General features: G+C 44.7%; 1 pseudogene; it reads right to left on the reverse strand.

Annotated features, from left to right (window-relative positions):
- Positions 1-14,906: 14,906 nt before the first annotated feature.
- LOC124546307 lies at positions 14,907-15,024 on the reverse strand (annotated as a pseudogene).
- Between the last annotated feature and the right edge of the window lie 407 nt (positions 15,025-15,431).

The raw sequence follows: 15,431 nt of genomic DNA on the forward strand, positions 1-15,431 counted from the left end.
CTGTCATTACCTCCCTTTCCGGTTCCAGTCGCGTATGGTTCGCGGGAAGAACGACTGCCGGAAAGCCTCCGTGCCCGCTCGAATCTCTCTAATTGTACATTCGTGATCTCCTCGGGAGGTACAAGTAGGGGGAAGCAATATACTCGATACCTCATTCAGAAACGCACCCTCTCGAAACCTGGGCAGCAAGCTACACCGCGATGCAGAGCGTCTCTCTTGCAGAGTCTGCCACTGAAGTTTGCTAAGCATCTCCGTAACGCTATCACGCATACCAAATAACCCTGTGACGAAACGCGCCGCTCTTCGTTGGATCTTGTCTATTTCCTCTGTCAGCCCAACCTGGTACGGATCCGACACTGATGAGCATTACTCAAGTATAGCTCGAACGAGTGTTTTGTCAGCCACCTCCTTTGTCGATGGACTACATTTTCTAAGGACTCTCCCAATGAATCTCAACCTGGTACCCGCCTTACCAACAATTAATTTTATATGATCATTTCACTTCAAATCGTTCCGCACGCATACTCCCAGATACTTTACAGAAGTAAAATAATGGTACGGACTCTGTTTATTGACTGGAAATGTGTGTGTTCGGGTACTTTGAGACCAACTGAAGCAATTCACGGACTTCATGTCCCCAAGAAATGATGGAATTATTTATGGATGACAATGTGCCATATCATAGGGCCACAGCTGTTCGCAATCGGTATGAAGAACATTCGGGAGATCTCGAGCTAATGTCTTGGCCACCCAGACGGCACGACATGAGATCCATCGAACGTAATCGAGAGGTCAGTTCGTGACAAAATCCTGCACCAACAACACTTTCGCAGTTATGGACGCATGGCTCGGTATTTCTACAGGAGATTTCCAAGGATGAGTCCATGCTATGTCGAGTAGCTGCACCACGCTGGAAACAAAGGATGTCCAAGAGGATATCCCACGAGTTTTGCGACCCCAGTGTAATCATTAGAGTGACTGAGGAGGATGCTACACGCTGGCTGGTAAACACAGTGCACGCTTTACCTTGAGCATCGGCGTCGCGTCTCTGTGGGCGGCCCTCATGGTGGGAGCGGTGCCTCCGCTGTGCTGTGGGGGTCCGGCCGCAGTCGCTGTGGACAGGCGTGTGCGGCCGCGACCCACATAGGCCCGTCTTATAGCGGCGGCGGCTGCCAGCCGCCCGCCGGCCAGCCTGCCCTACCACAGGGTCCACCAGGGGCGCGGGGAAAGTGCTGTGTGCCTCTCTGGCCCGCCAGTTTCGTCACATTTCTGCAAGTCCCGGCTCGTGCGACATCACGATACGGTAAAATCCACAGTCACATACAAGCAGCACGTGCTGGACCTGCTGTCGATAAGGCTGGGTCACATATACACTACTGCCCATTAAAATTGCTACACCAAGAAGAAATGGGGATGATAAACTGGTATTCATTGAACAAATATACTAGAACTGGCATGTGATTACATTTTCACGCAGTTTGGGTGCATCCTGAGAAATCAGTACCCAGAACAACCACCTTTGGCCGTAATGTCTTGATACGCCTGGGCATTGAGTCAAACATAGCTTGGATGGCGTGTACCGGTACAGCTGCCCGTGAAGCTTCAACACGATACCACAGTTCATCAAGAGTAGTGACTGGCTTATTATGACGAGCCAGTTACTCGGCCACCACTGACCAGACGTTTTCAATTGGTGAGAGATCTGGAGAATGTGCTGGCCAGGGCAGCAGTCCAACATTTTATGTATCCAGAAAGGCTGGTACAGGACCTGCAACATGCGGTCGTGCATTATCATGCTGAAATGTAGGGTTTCGCAGGGGTCGAGTGAAGAGTAGAGCCACGGGTCGTAACACATCTGAAATGTAACGTCCACTGTTCAAAGTGCCGTCAATGCGAACAAGAGGTGACCGAGACGGGTAACCAATGGCACCCCATACTATCAAGCCGCTTGAAAGGTAAGTATGGCGATGACGAATACACGCTTCCAATGTGCGTTCACTGCAATTTCGCCAAACACGGATGCGACCATCATGATGCTGTAAACAGAACCTGGATTCAACCAAAAAACTGAAGTTTTGCCATTCGTGCACCCAGGTTCGTCGTTGAGTACACCATCGCAGGTGCTCCTGTCTGTGATGCAGCGTCAAGGGTAACCGCAGCCATGGTCTCCGAGCTGATAGTCCATGCTGCTGCACACGACGTCGAACTGTTCGTGCAGATGGTTGTTGTCTTGCAAACGTCCCCATCTGTTGACTGAGGGATCGAGATGTGGCTGCATGATCCGTTACAGCAATGCGGATAAGATGCCTGTCATCTCGACTTCAAGTGATACGAGGCCGTTGGGATCCAGCACGGCGTTCCGTATTACCCTGCTGAACCCACCGATTCCATATTCTGCTAACAGTCATTGTATCTCGACTAACGCGAGCAGCAGTGTCGCGATACGATAAAACGCTACAATCCGACCTTTATCAAAGTTGGAAACGTGGTGTTACGCATTTCTCCTCCTTACACGAGGCATCACAACAACGTTTCACCAGGCAACGCCGGTCAACTACCGTTGGTGTATGAGAAATCGGTTGGAAACTTTCCTCATGTGAGCACGTTGTAGGTATCGTCACCGGCGCCAGCCTTGTGTGAATGCTCTGAAAAGCTAATCATTTGCATATCACAGCATCTTCTTTCTGTCGGTTAAATTTCATGTCTGTAGCACGTCATCTTCGTGGTGTAGCAATTTTAATGGCCAGTAGTGTATGAAAATCTCGATCATCATATGTCTTGACATTACACTATAGGGGAAAAACGGGTGGTGCGGGGAGGGGGAATGGAGATCGCACACTCCTAATCGCTGACAAAGTTGCAGAATGAAATTGTAGTCGTCAAGCTGATATTTAAGAGCTTGGCTTCAATATCATTAGAGACGAAGCAGAAGCATCTCTAGACACGCATTTGCTTGTCTTCGGAACTATCTTCGACGGGGAAGTCATTACTGAAGACCTACTTCAATTACGGTGTTTACAGGCCAAAGTTGTGTCTGGAGACGTCCCGGACAGCGGTGGGATACCAACCCAGTTACCGCCCTCCAAATGGCCCGATAACCAGGAGTGGTCGTCGGGGTTGCCATTTCTTTACACAGCAAGACTCCTTTCATCCGCGGCTCTCTTACAGCACAGCCGTACGTCGGTAATATTCTACAATCTGTGTTCGTTGCCCTTCATAGCCATAATTTAATGCCCTCCCACATACGGCGACAGTTTTGTGTGCTTGTCTTTGTGCTTGCCAAACCATACTTTGGCTGGCAAGGTCGCCGAATCTCTCCTTAATTGACAACATTCTGACCATTACGGTCAGGGCCTCCCAAGCATATTGGTATTTTGACGATCTAATTCTTCGATTGGACAGAAAGCGTTTCGTTTTTTTTTTTTTATCAGTCTTCTGTCTCGTTTCATGCGGCTCACCACGAATTCCTCTCCTATGCTAACCTCTTCATCTCAAAGTAGCACTTGCAACCTACGTCCTCAATTATTTGCTGGATGTATTCCAATTGTCTTCCGTCATAGCTTTTGCCCTCTACAGCTTCCTCGAGTACCATGGAAGCCTTTCCCTCATGTCTTAACATATGTCCTATCATCCTGTCCCTTCTCATTATCGGCGTTTTCCACGTATTCCTTTCCTCTCCGATTCTGCGTAGAACTTCCTCATTCCTTACCTTATCTGTTCACCTAATTTTCAACATTCGTCTTTAGAACTACATCTCAAACGCTTCGATTCACTTCTGTTACGGTTTTCCCACAGTCTATGTTTCACTACCATACAGTGCTGTACTCCAGACGTACATTCTCAGAAATTTCTTCCTCAAATTAAGCCCGATATTTGATGTTAGTAGACTTGTCTTGGCCAGGAACGCCCTTTTTACAATTGCTAGTCTGCTTTTGATGTCCTCCTTGCTCCGTTCGTCATTGGTTATTTTACTGCCTAGGCAGCAGAATTCCTTAACTTCATTGACTTCGTGACCATCAATCCTGATGTTAAGTTTCCCGCTGTTCTCATTTCTACTACTTCTCATTACCTTCGTCTTTCTTCGATTTACTCTCAGGCCATATTGTGTGCTCATTGGACTTCAGCCGTATCTGCTCTAATATGCTGTGTCCGCAGCTCGTGGTCTAGGGGCTAGCGCTGCTGCCTCTGCATCACGGTTTCCGTTGCTCGATTCCTGGCCTTGTTGTGGATTTTCTCTGCCCGGGGACTGGTTGTTTGTGTTGTTCCCATCATTTCATCATCATAATCATTTGTGAGAGTGACTAGATTGGATTGTGAAAAGAAAATGGACTGTGTAAAGATTGGGAATTTGTACGGGCGCGGAGGACCGCGCAGTTCAGTGACCCACAAACCAAACATCATCCAACATGCTGTTGTTCGTTTTACTTTATAAACGTATTTCAGAAGTGTAAAAATTTTTGTCCCTATAAGGTAATCTGGGAAAATCTGCTCAAATGTAGTAGAAAGGCAAAGGATAGCATATCCAATAGGACAAATAGTAAAACGCTGTGGCGCTGGCAGCAACAGAAATTTAAGGCACATCTTGACTAAAACGAAGGATTAGGTGATAAGATACTCGTACAACTGAGGCATCAAGGGACCATCAGTTTGATATGAGAAGGAAGTGCGGAGGATAAAAATTGTAGAGATAGGCGAAGGCGTGACTACAGTTAACAAGTTGGAATTAGTATATTTTGTAGTAGTCAAGAGTAGATTAAGAGTCTTGCACAGGATCGACTGTCACGAGTGCAATAACAACAGTATCAACAACGCCTTCCTTAGCCCTACAACAAATGAATTTTGGTAGTAACATAAGGAAACAAAGTTCACCGGGTCCTCTAGAGTACCAAGTTGGTGAAGACGAAATGGGATATGGCATCTGGTTTTTCTGAGATAAGCTACTTTGACGTTTATCTGATCTTTCACGTAAAGTGAGGATAATTTATTGTCACGATGTTTCATTGGTTTGGCTGAGGAGTATTAACACTGTGTAGCTGTAAATATTCTGTACTCAGGTCATAACTGCTCATATCGCAGACAGTTAATCACACGTGTACTGCAGAATATATTCTGCAATTGAATCATCTGTGTTTGGGAAGTCTGTATGCATTAAACTAAAAGCAATTTAGTGTAATTTGCCAGGAACGCTTCCCAAGTGATCCTTGACTACAAAGTCGACATATGTAATGCCAAGAAATTAATTTCATTTGGTTGATATTGAAAATGAAAATAAAAATCACGCCTCAACTGTGATTATTACGTCTGAGTGGTAAAAAATTTATTACTGTCAAACAAACATAATTTTCCTACTGGTACGCTGATTGTCAGTATCAGAGCTTGGGATTGACAATTTACGTTCAAATTTAAAATTATTTTAAGGTGTGGGTGTCTCCCATTGCCAATGGGTCACAAGATGTGTGATGACACACCAGCTTATGTAGCTGACGTTTCCACTTCTTGATTAAAACCGATTTTCTGTTTGGTACAAGAAATTATAGAATGGCTATAGGACACAAGGATTCACATTGTTTATTTTTAACAATAGTTTTAACTGCTGACGTTAGCATTTGTCATTTGTACTTATCATTATCTTCCCAAACTCATAATATTTTCTATTAAGTTGTTGATGGTTTATCTACGTTATTGATGAATGGACAGATAAGATTATTTCAGCGGCTTTCTGATGCTAGCAGAAAATTTCTTAAAGAACGAATGGAAACCAACAAATGTTTCATGAAACAGACTGGGAAACAATATAAGTACTAGTATATGGCTGTGTAGATAATTACGTATGTCGGCTGACGTATTTTCAGAACAGGGTTGAACATAACGTGTTTGCGCTGGAAATTGATTGGTGCATTAATATACAGATTTTAGATTTCTTCGAAAAGAAAAGTTTTTAACATCACGCATGCTGCCATGGAAAGAATTATTGTTTTCGGATGAGGACATCTTTCAAAGGTCATTTAATGTATATGTGCCCCAGGAAATATGTATTAATGCAACTTACTCGTTTGCATGTAAACTACCACAAAGCGTTGTTCTATACCTGAAGGATAGCTAAGTAACTTGTATGTAGGGCCTAACTACATTCTTCCCAGCGATATAAGTTTAGATGTACTATTGAAATCAAGATGGGGAGCACCTTCGTCATTGCCAGATGACAACCGTTTCGTTTTTATGGAATATATGGCTGCTAATTTAAGATCAAATTCTAATGAAAATAATCAATTGTCCTCGAAAATGATGTTTTGTTTCATTTGCAATCATGAGTGGTTATGTTTATTATAATAATATAGGGTGTCCTGAAATTCCCTCATGGACATGTAGGCGGGAGTGAGTACATAATTTTCTGAATAGGAACCCACGTTGGGAAACGTCATCCAACGACGCTACAGAGCGCCGACGCCCGTAAATGTACGTATGTACAAGGCGATTCAGTGATGATGTTACAGACTTCTAGTGACGGTGAAGAAGTATCAGTGTATCAATTTTCCTGTGCCGGAAACGGGTGAGTCGGAAGTTATAAGCGCAAATCATTCTGATAGCTCTAACAATGGAATGCATGTACAGGTACTGTTGTTGCTAAGACTGTAGGGTAGGCAAATTTCAGAGGGGGCAGTATGTACCAAAACAAATAAAAAGACTGAGTAAACGTGTGCTCTAAAATGCATACTTCAAGAACTTTGAGTCCTGATTCAATATAAGAGATGTGTTTCACACTAGCGAAGATGAACAAATGCCCATTGTTCCTCAGGTAGGCATCTTAGAGGCCTAGTTTACTAGAAATTTTTTCTTGGTTTGGTCCATACAACTTTAAAAGTGGCGTACCCTACATTCTTAGCAACAGCAGTACCGGAAGATATTTTACACTGTCAAAGGTATCAGAACGATTTTCGATTGTTACTTTCGAGTCTTTCGTTTCCGAAGCAGGGACCCTTACCTTAAATTGATACATTTATCTGTCTCCATCATCTTTGAAAGTTTGTAACATCATCACTGGATCACCCTGTACATACATACGTTTACAGACGTCGGCGCTTATAACTTCGACGCTTTTTCTCTAACGTTCCACCAAGATCTAAACTACGTGTTAACGATCCCCAAAAGACAGTTTTATCCATAGGATGAAACAGCGCATTGAAATCTAGCTTAAGCTTGATGATTAACTGAACACTCTGTATTGCACGTTTTCGTTGTCATCCATGCTACCCGAAGTGAGACTCCTTCTTCTTGCATTAAGCTGCTGCTCTTATCATTTGTTTTACTATCTTTGTTGCCGAAATAATTAAAAAAATTCACAAAACACGCAAACAAAATCTTGAGTTCTTTAGAGATCAAACACGAGAAAGACGTCAAGGTTCAAAACATCCTAATAGTTTCATTACACAGGCATACCTCCAGATTAAATTCATCTGTGGCCCACCCTTAGTGAGGTATCGGGCATGAAATATTACAGTATAAGAACAAAAATTTATGTAGAGGAAAAACCCGATGCCCATCGAGAAAATTTCTGCAGAACAGTATAAATGTCGACGGTACGCTCTTTGCGTCTTGTTTGGAAAGAAACTTGTTCCTTTTACTCACGCTGCTTACTGCCGACATCAGTAAAGTCAACTTTGCTATTCGCTCTCAGTGTTTTATTTAGTACCGTCTGAGATTAGTTACTCCGGTTGTGTCAGTTGTGCACTAACATTAACAGTATGGATCCGTTTACTGATGTAGAGTCGGGCAATGTTTACTTCCAGTAAGAGGTCAGCAAATTCAATGGGAGAATGGCCCTACAACTGTTTGCTCAGCTGTTACCACAGCGACGGCTATTGCATCACAGCAGATTTCATCTGCAGTTGCATTTCTCTCTGTTTTGTGTTGTATGTTTTAGTGCTCACATGTTACAGATTGTTTCAGCATTGTGGAGATGTGTTTACAGAAAGAATGGTAACTGAGCTAAAAAGTTGAATAAATATTAATTGCGTTATTACTCTGTAACGAGCTATGTGAGACACTGGGCCCTAATACAAAATACTCAGAAAAAGGCCCTGAACAATCTCCTAAATTATGTCAGCAGAGTTCAATTTTTTTGTGTCATCTCGTTGTCACTGTAGGCTTGTACCATGGGAAGCAAGGAGAGGATGTTGTTGGTGGCCAGTATCCTCTTTCTACGAGGGTTGTCCAGAAAGTAAGTTCCGATCGGTCGCGAAATGAACACCACAGTGAAAATCCAATGAAGCTTTGCACAGATGTTTTGATAGTGTCTCTAGTATGACCGTCGATCGCATCAAGACTCTCTTTTCAGTTGTGAGCGAACTGTGAGCGCGTAAAGGTGCCTAGAACATCGATGTCTCCAGCCAAGTAGGAGGGTCCGCTGAGATGCTCCGCCTTAATGAATGCAGCCCACCTAACTCAACTGCCACACACTTCCTTCTTCATGGCAATTCTCAGCCGCACTCTGCAGGGGCAGTGAAGACGCTCTTGCAGCCTTTACGATGGGAACTGTTCGATCACCCACAACACAGCCCAAACTGGCTCGTCCTGAGTATCATCTCTGTTCACATGAAACGCTGGTACGAAGACAACACTTGGGCTCAGGCTACGCGCTAAAGACCAGCATAGAGAATTATCGGACGGCACAGATGGCTGCCTTCTACAACGATGGTGTTGGAAATTTGGTATAACGCTCCGACAAATGTCTAAGTCGGAGCGTTGACTATGTAGAGAAGTACCTGGAAGGTGTAGCTAACTCTTGAAAATAAAATGTTTCTGATTTTCACTGTAGTTTCCATTTAGCGACCGATGGGAACTTACTTTCTGGACAACCCTGGTATAACACAACTGCACACATGTATTAACTTAAGATAGTCCAGGTTTTGTGGTACAAGCTATTCCGTAATAGTCCATGTTAGCCTCACTGCTGGGGAAGTACTCTGGTCGCTAGGTACTGACTGACTCAGAGAAAGTGGCTGAGCAAACTGCGACTGCAACTCTCACTGGGCTGTGACTGATCACTCGACTCGCTGACTCACTGGATGACTGACTGGCTGGACCCTCCAGTCCATGGTGTCTAACTAATTACTGGCAGCCGAGATGGCGTTGGCGGTGCGTTTCTCTCTAGTCTGTCTTTGGCCTCTCTCCTGATAGACTCGCTTGCTCCAGTGTCTACTATCGATCTTCTCTCAACCTCTTTGCCGATGTTAGTGCTGGCGGCAGCTTACACCAGTACAAGGTTCACCCTACATACAGACATTTGCATACTTACAGCTCTGTCCCGATTACGATGGCACAAGTAGTGCGCCGTGAACTTATAGTAGGAACCATTACAGCATCTGTCTGAGGCAACTTAGGGAAACCACGGAAAACCTGACTCAGAGAAAGTGGACGAGCAAACTGTGACTGCAACTCTCACTGGGCTGTGACTGATCACTCGACTCGTTGACTCGTTGGATGACTGACTGGGCCTCCAGTCCATGGTGTCTAACTAATTACTGGCAGCCGAGACGGCGTTGGCGGTGCGGTTCTCGCGAGTCTGTGTTTGGCCTCTCTCCTGGTAGACTCGCTTGCTCCAGTGTCCACTATCGATCTTCTCTCAACCTCTTTGCCGATGTTAGTGCTGGCGGCAGCTTACACCAGTACAAGGTTCACCCTACATACAGACATTTGCATACTTACAGCTCTGTCCCGATTACGATGGCACAAGTAGTGCGCCGTGAACTTATAGTAGGAACCATTACAGTATCTGTCTGAGGCAACTTAGGGAAACCACGGAAAACCTGACTCAGAGAAAGTGGCTGAGCAAACTGCGACTGCAACTCTCACTGGGCTGTGACTGATCACTCGACTCGCTGACTCACTGGATGACTGTCTGGCTGGACCCTCCAGTCCATGGTGTCTAACTAATTACTGGCAGCCGAGATGGCGTTGGCGGTGCGTTTCTCGCGAGTCTGTCTTTGGCCTCTCTCCTGATAGACTCGCTTGCTCCAGCGTCTACTATCGATCTTCTCTCAACCTCTTTGCCGATGTTAGTGCTGGCGGCAGCTTACACCAGTACAAGGTTCACCCTACATACAGACATTTGCATACTTACAGCTCTGTCCCGATTACGATGGCACAAGTAGTGCGCCGTGAACTTATAGTAGGAACCATTACAGCATCTGTCTGAGGCAACTTAGGGAAACCACGGAAAACCTAATTAGTGTCGCTGGAGAGCCTTCATAGTCCTGAATAGAAGGCCAGTCTATTTAAAGCAACGCAACCTCATGTGGCTTTTTCCTAGAGCTACACAATTCATTCAGTTTTCAACACATATCACCACATACCTTACATGCACTATCTGCTGACAACAGGACGGTAACGATGATGTTTGGTTTCTAGTTTGTTTGCCACTGGTTCCCATTTGCTTGCTTGAAAAATTCACTCACAAACACTACATAATGAGTGCACAATGAGCCCAGAAAGAGTTTAACATTCTGTTGCCCAGCAATAATATAAATGGATTACAGGACCGGGTGTCACAACATGGGTCGCGCGAGACATCGTCTTCTTTTTTTCCGTCGAAGCTTCGTGGGCTCACTCACATTTACCCCCTTCTTGGACATTAATCTTTTGATGCTCTGCCGGCCGCTGTGGCCGAGCGGTTCAAGGCCCTTCAGTCCGGAACCACGCTGCTCCTACGGTCGCAGGTTCGAATCCAGCCTCGGCCATGGAAGTGTGTGATGTCCTTAGGTTAGTTGGGTTTAAGTAGCTCTACGTCTAGGGGACTGATGACCTCAGATGTTAAGTCCCATAGTGCTTAGAGCCATTTGAACCATTTTGATGCTCCTCTGTCTTCTGCCAGATTTCATTTCATTCATGATCTCCTTCCTCGGTCGTTCTGTGTCTTCTTCCTTCGAGCATTGCCTCGACTGCAGTAGTGAACTGATGTCAGTGGCAGAGTAGACGGCTAGTGGTGACTGTTTTGATTACTCTCCTTGTCTTTCCTGCTCTTCGCGGCATATCTTTAAGACTCTGTCAGCACGCTGTATCTTCACTATTATACTCCAAAAAATGGTTCTGAGCACTATGGGACTTAACATCTTAGGTCATCAGTCCCCTAGAACTTAGAACTACTTAAACCTAACTAACCTAAAGACAGCACACAACACCCAGCCATCACGAGGCAGAGAAAATCCCTGACCCCGCCGGGAATCGAACCCGGGAACCCGGGCGTGGGAAGCGAGAACGCTACCGCACGACCACGATATTATACTCCAATACCACATCGACAGTGTACAACCTTTTCTTTTCCACATTGCTCAGCGTCCATGTTTCTGCTCGACTGATGGATACGTTCCAAATACAGTTCTTTAAATATTGTGTCCTAGTAGTGAAGGAGACAGGGCTTCGCTTTAATTGTGTTGTTTTCGTGATAAGTATTTCTATTGCCTAGGCTCTTCAGGCATTAGTATGCTTCGTACTTCCACCATTCGCTGTGATACAACTTCCGAGGTAACAGACAGTAGTCACTAGTTTCATATTTCACCTTCAACGGGCACGAATACAGGGTGAATCACCTAAAACTTGCATGACAGATACTGCGGAAATGGAAAGTTCTACTGATGTGCGAATTTCACAGAAGGGTTGGTGGTGAGCCAATAAAAGGATTGTAGTAATACCTAGAAGATATATTTTTTATGAAAACATACACTTTTTGAAATGGAACAATGCCTATTAACATTAATAAACTAAGAGTAGGTTAAATTAGAATGTCAGTTGCAGGATTATAATGCGTGTCATTCACAAGATATCGTATTTTGAAAGGTTTCCACCCCGACATTTGTTTGCGCCGTTCAACTCAATTGCTGTTGCCTTAGCGTAATATCGTAACTGTATGACAGTAGTACGTATTGCAAATACAATTTTTATTGTGTATAGGTGTATGATGTACACGCATCTCGATAAGTTAGAAACGCTGATGATCTGCGGAGAAAGCACGTTGGCAGGAAATAAATTAGAAGCTTACATTTTTATGTTCACTGCTGTCAGAGAACTTTATGATTATTATTTTATTATGTGTATCTTGTTCTCTACTGCACATACCTGTACTGTAATTTGCTACACAGGGTGGTCCATTGACAGTGACCGGGCCAAATATCTCACGAAACAAGCATCAAACGAAAAAACTACAAAGAACGAAACTCGTCTAGCTTGAAGGGGGAAACCAGATGACGCTATGGTTGGCCCGCTAGATGGCGCTACCATAGGTCAAACGGATATCAACTGCGTTTTTTAATTAGGAACCCCCATTTTTTATTACATATACCTGCAGGACGTAAAGAAATATGAATGTTTTAGTTGGGCCACTTCTTTCGCTTTATGATAGATTGCGCTGTAATAGTCACAAACTTATAAGTACGTGGTGTCACGTAACATTCCGCCAGTGAGGACGGTATTTGCTTCGTGATACATTACCTGTTCTACAATGGATCGTTTACCAATTGCAGAAAAGGTCGATATCGTGTTGATGTATGGCTATTGTGATCAAATGTCCAACGGGCGAGTGCTATGTATGCTGCTCGGTATCCTGGACGACATCATACAAGTGTCCGGACCGTTCGCCGGATAGTTACGTTATTTAAGGAAACAGGAAGTGTTCAGCCACATGTGAAACGTCAACCACGACCTGCAACAAATGATGATGCCCATGTAGGTGTTTTAGCTGCTGTCGCAGCTAATCCGCACAGCAGTAGCAGACAAATTGCGCGAGCATCGGGAATCTCAAAAACGTCGGTGTTGACAATGCTACATCAACATCGATTGCACCCGTACCATATTTCTATGCACCAGGAATTGCATGGCGACGAATTTGGGCACAAGAGAAATTACGGGACGATTACGGATTTTTTTCCCCGTGTTGTATTTAGCGGCGAAGCGTCATTCACCAACAGCGGTAACGTAAACCGGCATATTATGCACTATTGGGCCACGGAAAATCCACGATGGTTGCGACAAGTGGAACATCATCGACCTTGGCGGGTTAATGTATGGTGCGGCATTATGGGAGGAAGGATAATTGGCCCCCATTTTATCGATGGCAATCCAAATGGTGCAATGTATGCTGATTTCCTACTTAATGTTGTACCGATGTTACTACAAGATGTTTCACTGCGTGACAATGGCAATGTACTTCCAACATGATGGATGTCCGGCACATAGCTCGCGTGCGGTTGAAACGGTATTGAATAGCATATTTAATGACAGGTGGATTGATCGTCGAAGCACCATACCATGGCCCGCACGTTCACCGGACCTGACGTCCCCGGATTTCTTTCTGTGGGGAAAGTTGAAGGCTATTTGCCATCGTGATCCACCGACAACGCATGACAATATGCGTCAGCGCATTGTCAATGCATGTGCGAACATTACGGAAGGTGAACTACTCGCTGTTGAGAGGAATGTCGTTACACGTATTGCCAAATACATTGAGGTTGACGGACATCATTTTGAGCATTTATTGCATTAATGTGGTATTTACAGGTAATCACGTTGTAACAGCATGCGTTCTCAGAAATGATAAGTTCACAAAGGTACATGTATCACATTGGAACAAGCGAAATAAATTGTTCACACGTACCTACGTGCTGTATTTAATTTAAAAAAGTACCTGTTACCAAGTGTTCGTCTAAAATTGTGAGCCATATGTTTGTGACTATTACAGCACCATCTATCACAAAGCGAACAAAGTGGTCTAACTAAAACATTCATATTTATTTACGTACTACACGAATATGTAATTTAAAAGGAGGTTCCTATTTAAAAAAACGCAGTTGTTATCCGTTTGACCTATGGCAGCGCCACCTAGCGGGCCCACCATAGCGCCATTTGGTTTCCCCCTTCAAGCTAGACAAGTTTCATTCTTTGTGGTTTTTTCGTTTGACGCTTGTGAGATATTTGGCCCGGTCACGATCAATGGACCACCCTATACATGGGCGAAATTCGGTCTAGGCACAACTACTGTACAGTAGACGATTCCCTGACAAGCCATTGCCTTTTCGCCGGATGTTTGGTCATCTCATTTCTCGCCTACGTAAAATGTGAAGTATAAATGCAAGACCTCCAAATCGTCGTATAATACGAACATACGAAGCTGCTGAGGACGCTGCCGTAGCCGTGAATCCTCAAGTCAGCACACGACGAATACAACATGGAGTTGGACTACCTAAAACAAGTGCACATAGCATTCTGAGACGTCATAAATTCCATCTTTACCATGTTCATTTACACTAAGAACTTGATGGAAATGACTTCAACAGTAGGGTTTTGTTTTTTCAGTGGGCTCAGAAAAAACTTCTGAGCAATCCTAATTTCCTCTCAGATGTTCTTTTTACTGACGAAGTGTCGTTCTTCAACCAAAGGGGTTGTAAATATGAGACATATGCTGTATTAATACACAAACAATCCACGATGGCTCCGGCAGGTAGAGCATCGACATCCATGGAACTTTAATGTTTGTTGCGGAATTATTGGAGATACCATTATCGGACCATCCCAGACAATACGCCTCATTTCGAAGACACAATCTTGCTGTTCTCTTGAATGCCATACCTCTGAATCAGAGGATGGTGATGCGGGATCAGCATGGCGGATGCCCTGCACATAACTCCTTAGAGCACAACGAATTCTCTGTCCGTCCGAACAGGCCTCGAAAGACCCCAACGGTACTCATCGACCGGCGTGTCATTCTCAGCCTACAGGCGCCACTGGATGCCGATATGGAGGGGCATGTGGTCAGCACACCACTCTCCCGGCCGTATGTAAGTACTCGTGACCGTAGCCGCTACTTCTCAGTCAAGCAGCTCCTCAATTTGCCTCACAAGGGCTGAGTGCGCCCCGCTTGCCAACAGCGCTCGGCAGACCGGATGGTCACCCATCCAAGTGCTAGCCCAGCCCGACAGTGTTTAACTTCGGTGATTTTGCGGGAACCGGTGTTACCACTGCGGCAAGGCCGTTGGCACAACGAATTATGGACCTTAGATACTCTGTAAGGTAGATTGGACGTTGTTGGCCAGTTAGTTGGCCTGCCCCATCTCCGGACCTTGCACCGCTGGATTTTTCTTCTGTGGGGAGCAGTCAAGGATTCTGTCCACCAAAGTGTTGCAACAACAACTGATGCTTGCACAGCCATCACAGAGGAAGTAGTAGCACAACGTAGGACATCCTCCAGCCACAGAGTGACCCCATGTATGTATGTCAATGGTCACCATTTTGAGCATGTGATGTAAACGCTCTATTTTTCATATAGTGGTAATATCACAGTAAAAGTAAATACAAAGGGCCGTGTTACTTCTGCACTGTCATAAGTACCATAATATGGCACTGTACAATAACAAGATCCATTTACCGTACAGTGAAGTACTGTT

Source organism: Schistocerca americana, chromosome 8, assembly GCF_021461395.2.
Source record: "Schistocerca americana isolate TAMUIC-IGC-003095 chromosome 8, iqSchAmer2.1, whole genome shotgun sequence".
Taxonomy (NCBI): domain Eukaryota; kingdom Metazoa; phylum Arthropoda; class Insecta; order Orthoptera; family Acrididae; genus Schistocerca; species Schistocerca americana.